Source organism: Dendronephthya gigantea, unplaced genomic scaffold (assembly GCF_004324835.1).
Source record: "Dendronephthya gigantea isolate DGI-Jeju-01 unplaced genomic scaffold, DenGig_1.0 000618F, whole genome shotgun sequence".
Classification (NCBI taxonomy): domain Eukaryota; kingdom Metazoa; phylum Cnidaria; class Anthozoa; order Malacalcyonacea; family Nephtheidae; genus Dendronephthya; species Dendronephthya gigantea.
Window position 1 is genome coordinate 19543 of NW_021163628.1, and position 6167 is coordinate 25709.

A 6167-nucleotide genomic window follows, 5' to 3' on the forward strand; every position below is an offset into this window, starting at 1 on the left:
AATTGCTATGGCAATGTATATTTAACAGCGATTCTGTGTATCATTCAACTATTATACATTTATACACTGTATGTACACATAAATGGTTATGTGAATGAGCTGACCAAAAACTGCTATATGCATTATATCATAATTGGGATTATTAATGTTGCAACTGTTGTTCATCTTTAGGTTACTTATAGATCTACTACTTTGACAAAAGCTACTTTGCTTTCTTTTTAACAGGCGGTTGTCAAGCATTAATATCAGATAGATCCGTGTAGGCTTTATATATATATACAGACTTTAAACAATCATTAATATCTTATATATATATAATATATATATATATAATATATATATATATAATATTATATATATATATATAATATCTTATGTACTTGGACTTGTGTTTTATCAAATATAAAATGCTCAAGTGCACCTTGTGTTTTAAATATGATAAACACTCCTTTGCATGTTTTAAATATTTCTAAATGTATAGACCTTTATGTGGTGAATCATTTTAGATTAGGCCTAGAAAGGGTTTTTGGCTATTCTCTTCCTCTGTCCTTTTTGGACAGAGGAGGAGTAACAATTTAGAGTTGATGTTCGCGGGCATAAATGTGTTTTCGGCCCTACTTTGGACTCATTTTAGCCCTAGCGTAACAAGGGTTAAGATGTGTTCTGAGGAGTGCCAAAAACACATTTATACCCAAGAACATCAACTGTATACTATTATATTAACTTTAAAGGGCAATATTTGAAAAAAAAACTATGCAATGGGTAAATACTTCAGTTATTCTTCTCATTGGCTCAGATCAGACTTGAATTTATCATTTTAGCCTGCAAAATACACTGCAATTCTCGCCACAGTTATTATAATAATTGTTAACTTTCATTATGATGATGGTAACAATGCATCATAAAATACTGATGATTCTCTATATGCGTGTAACAGTAATAGAGACAACTTGTATGTGTGTCTAAGATACTTCCCTCAATATAATTTATTTGAAGTATAGAGAAATTAATATTTCACACACAATCAAGAAAAGAACAGAGTATGTATAAAATCAGTATAAGGTTGTCACACACATGGTAAGGAATCAGCCTAAACATTTTGGTCATTTCTACTGTACAGGTGGCCAATTATGTAGTGATGGGTAAATATTTTTTGACAAATCTAATCAATGTTTTCTTTAATTATTTGTACCAAGATCAAATCTTGTGCAGACATATCTGGCACCAACACGTCGACCATATGGCCTAGTAAGTTGCTTTGGGATATAGCAAGTGAACTCTTTCTGCTCCTTAATTTGCAACTGGTCATCATCTGTAAGGTTAACCTCGTAAGCCTGGAAATGGCTATCAAAACAGACGGTAACTAATGGCAGCATCACAAACTGGATTGCTGAAAGATTCTTGGCAATGACGAAAATTTTATGATTTTCCAGAACCTTGGCATATCATCCTCATCATAACCACTATGTATAATCGCATTGCGTTTATATTTGGTTCCTCCAATAACAACCCATTTTGCGCTGAGAAGGAAATGCAAAGGGAATAACTTTGACTGGCACTTTGACTAGGTTTTTGTGAGTATTCTAACGGTAATTAAACCCTAGTACAGCGGAACCGTGAAAATAAAATAAATATGCTGTATGAGACAAGAAATTAAGCATCACGAGAATTAATCATGATGAAACTTACTCAAATACAGATGTGAGGACATTCATTTCTAAGTGGTATGACTGCTCGAGTAAATGAAATTGTCCAATCTTCCAGCTACAGTTTCCGCTCCTATGGAAGTTACGTTAATGAAAAATATTTAATTAAGTAGCTACTAAAATTTTAAAAAAATAAAAAATTTGGTTGTGTTTTTCTTACCGGGTCCAATCTCACTGCCTTTTTCAAGGAAAGTCGAATGGCTGCCTTCTGGTGTGTGTATCCGGTAGCATAGGCCTTCTTGGTGTCGTTTCGCCAACGAGTACGGCAGGTTGATGAAATTGCCACAGGAAACCGCCAGCCGTTTAAAATATGAATGTTTCGCCTCGTATCGCATACACCAAATTCTGATCAGTGGTTCCAAACTGCAATAGTGATATGAAATGAAATTGTATGCTTAATGAATGGCGAGAACACGGAATTTGAGAAAACTAGCTTGGTTGGAAAGCATTTGATTTATGTGCTCTTGGCTGCATTCGACTTTGCACATTTTTTTCCTATGCCTATGGACGTAAACGAACATAAAAGTCTTATATACGTGTTTTTTATATATTTTTTGCTTACCGTAACATTGTTCTTGGCATGTGGATCATATAATGCATTTTTGGGATGACAGAGGCGTGTGGATACAAAGCTTTAAATCCTTCGTGATGGTTCTGGATCAGAATTTGCAGGTATGGTATTTGCTGCTTGCTGATCAACGGCGAGAAGACAATGCGCACAATTTCAAGTAGTGTGCAGTATGCACTCCAGTGATCGTCATCTTTTGTAAGAAATTCGCCAATCAACAGTGGCAAAAACAGGCCCAAGCACCACATCTCATTTGCTGTAATATAAAAGGTGAAGTACATAAGAGAACATATGGACTGACTTAATTAACCCTCCTGGGCGCGTCCTATGTGTGACTTAATATTAATTTAGTGTGGCTTTTAGGGAACCTTGGCTAGGACGAAATATGACATACAGAGTGCAAATCCAATATTCATAAAACCATGTTTGCATACTTTAGCACTTAACGAGTACGCACGTAAAAATATCACATCTTGTTGCAAGTCTATTCACAAGCTTGCTTGTCTCAAGCTTTTGAGAGACGGGACAACCTGTTAACAAGCAGTAACAAACTTAATTGCATGTTGAATCACGACACTTGTGTAACATCGCTGTTTAAGCACTGAGTTCGTACAAACAACAATATGAATATTGCTACAATATTGTGCTATCACGTTTGTAGCAATGTAATTATATAACATATCTGTATCATACTCGTCAAATGATTGAAATGCTTATTTGCATGCACTACTTAATTATGCGAATCATAGCGTTGCACCATTTTGATACCTCAGTGTTTGATACACGCTGTAATCGTTTAGCGACATAAATTATGTAAATCATGTGACTACTTCGCCATTAAACGTCAGCATTGAGACATCAGCATCACAGCATGGCAGCTCGCGCCTTTGTACACTTTGTTTTTTTTGTTTCTTTTCATGTATGAAATTTTATATTGTAACACCATTATGTTAAGGATATGAGTGAAATACTATCATGCGTACTTCTGAAATTATAACGTCGCTGGGCTGGAATAAAGGACACGCTGAGATGACGTGGTCAGTCTTACCATGTTGTTTGAGACTATGGTCTTCTGAAGTGAGTTTTGTCCTCAAAATTGGCGCAGGTTTGTTCGAGTCATTGTGATACCTGAAATGTTCAAATTTTCATGTTGAAGCTTATTTTTTAAGAAATTTACAGTTTCACAGGCCAGGTCACGAATCCCAATATAAAAGAAACATCAAACATATATTCGCTGACGTCAATCGGCAACATAATTTGTTTATGACATAAATGACGGGGTGTCCCAGATTGTTAAATATTACTAAAGTCAGATTTTATTCTGAGCCAGATTTACAAAGTTAGTTCACTTGGTTAGTTACACTTCGGAGTACACATATCGAGGTGGTTATAAAGCTACGAAATTTATCATCTTGAATTTTCCGTTTTATACATAATATCGTGCGTAATTTTGTGTATTTTAGCACGTGTTCCCGCCTTGTAACAAGCCTACACGCAGTATGGGAAACAGAAAACACGTCGACTCGACTATCATCCATTAGAAATATATTATACAAGGTAGGAAAAGTCAAAATATATATCAAGCACATATATGCACCAATTGCAAATGTTTTAATAATGTTCAGCTTTGCGTATTCCTTCCTTGAATATAAGAGACAGATATTTAATATGAGACCACACGGAAATTTTAATGTTATAAACTAATGTAACAAAATTGAGCAACAATAGTTACACTATGGCGCGCTTGAGACTCGATTTTAGAACATTCGTTCAACTCTCTTCAATTTATGTACATAATTTGCCAAGTTCTCAACTTGAATTTCATTGTAAATTCAACATATTTTGTTTGGACAAAGTCATGCATAAATTTGTATTTACTGACTGTTTAATGACTAATAACAATCGTGTATTTTGACGTTATTTGTATATTAACTGAGTGTCCAAATTTGTTTGTGTCATCACAACTACTTAACCCTTTGAAGTCATGACTGTGAAGAAGTTGTAAACCACCACTTAGTGCTCAATCAGAAAACTTCCAAGACACCTTTAGACACATTTTGATATTTTTACCATGATCTGTGGAAATCATGCATAATTGTAAAACCAATATATTTGTTTTACCTACCCATAATCAAAGGAAGTTATTCTCTTATTAAGTTCATCCAAGGTGAATGTTTTCTGCTCCAGAATGCAGAACTTCAGTAGCTCTTTTGTATGATATTGCAGTACTCCTTCTAGGACATCATGCATGGCATCGGCAGGTAGTCCACCTACTACATGGTAATACCTTGAGTTGTTCAAAGGAGACCTCCTATTCAAGCCATATGCAGTACTGAAATAATCAGCACGAGTAAGATGTCTGCAGTGAACTTCATAGCCATCCCTTGTTCGTAATGTGAATTCTGATTCATGAAACTACAAATTTAGGTATTAAAGATATATTGAGCACTATTAATGAGCACTGTTAATATTTTGCTTATATGCAGTTTACACTGTATAAAGTAAAATTTTGCTTCATAAGTTGAGTTTTCATGCGAATTTAATTTTTGGGAGGTTTATTCAACCCACCATAATTGTTTTGGTTGTGAATAAGGGGGGAAGGGTGTTTCAGTTATAAAAAAGTTAAATGAACTATTGCCAATTTCAGTGGGTGTCTATATTAATTAAACTTTACCTTAGTTTGAATTTTTTCTGCAAGTCCCATGCACTCTCTGCATTTCCGATGGGCTTGAGATCCTTCCTTAAACCCCCCCAATAGTTGAGATCCAAGGTTATCTCCTGAGGCATATGCAATAGTTCCCCTGAAGATCCTCTTTTCACCGTGTACTTCAAATTCAAAACCAGTATCCTTAATGAATTTAGAGATAAAATAAGCTAAATTATATCATTATGCATCAGTATATATATACTTGTCAAACTTCATTATAATTGCAGGTTCCCAGAAGCATATATGCTACCTCCTCAAGCTGTTTAATAAGGACTTTAAGATTCCATGACAACGGACTACTGACAACGCGCGTTTTTATGCGCGACCGAACATATGACGGACTGGGCCGACTACTTAAAAAAGCGCGCGAAGTCGGAAATTTTTAGCAATTAAGATTTCGACTACGAACAAGGGAGAATACGTACTTATATTTTGTTTAATTCTTTATATACAACCTGAGGACAATTATAAGTTTGTTGTGATGTCCTTCCAAGAGGTTAGGACGGCTCTGGTGTTAGGTTATGACGCTGGTCAGTTAAATGACGAAGAGTTTGTGCTTCTCTACGATGCATATAAATCAAAAATCGTGCTTACCCTTACTGGGAATTTGATGATTTTTCGATGAAAGAGTACGATTTCAATGAGTTTGAAGCCATGTTTAGGGTTAGGAAAGACGACATCCCTATTCTTGCAGACGCTTTACGAGTTCCAGAGACGTTTAAGTGTCGCCAAGGAACAATTTGTGATGGCATTGAAGGGTTATGCATATTGTTAAAAAGGTATAAACATAATATTGAATATTATATTTATATATATTCGTATTCATATTTTGTCTAATATTTAATTGAGTTGGGCAACACATATTTTTGTATTATTTTTTATGTATCTAAAACACATTTACATTTCTATAAAATTATAATGTGGTTAATGTAGTTGATATATAATTTTATAAATATATTTTATTATTGAAAGTTAACTATTAGGGCCCTACTTAATTATTTTCCTCTTTCGTGCATAAGACTGCATTTCTCAAGGTCATGTTAATGTATACAGAAGCTCCCTTGTCCTGCAAAATTAATATGGTCGTATTCATAAGTTGAATTTTTATATTTGTATTTCATTTGCTTCAATTGGCATATCCTTGTCGTTATGTTGACATGATGAGCACATTTGCAAGGCCAGTGCC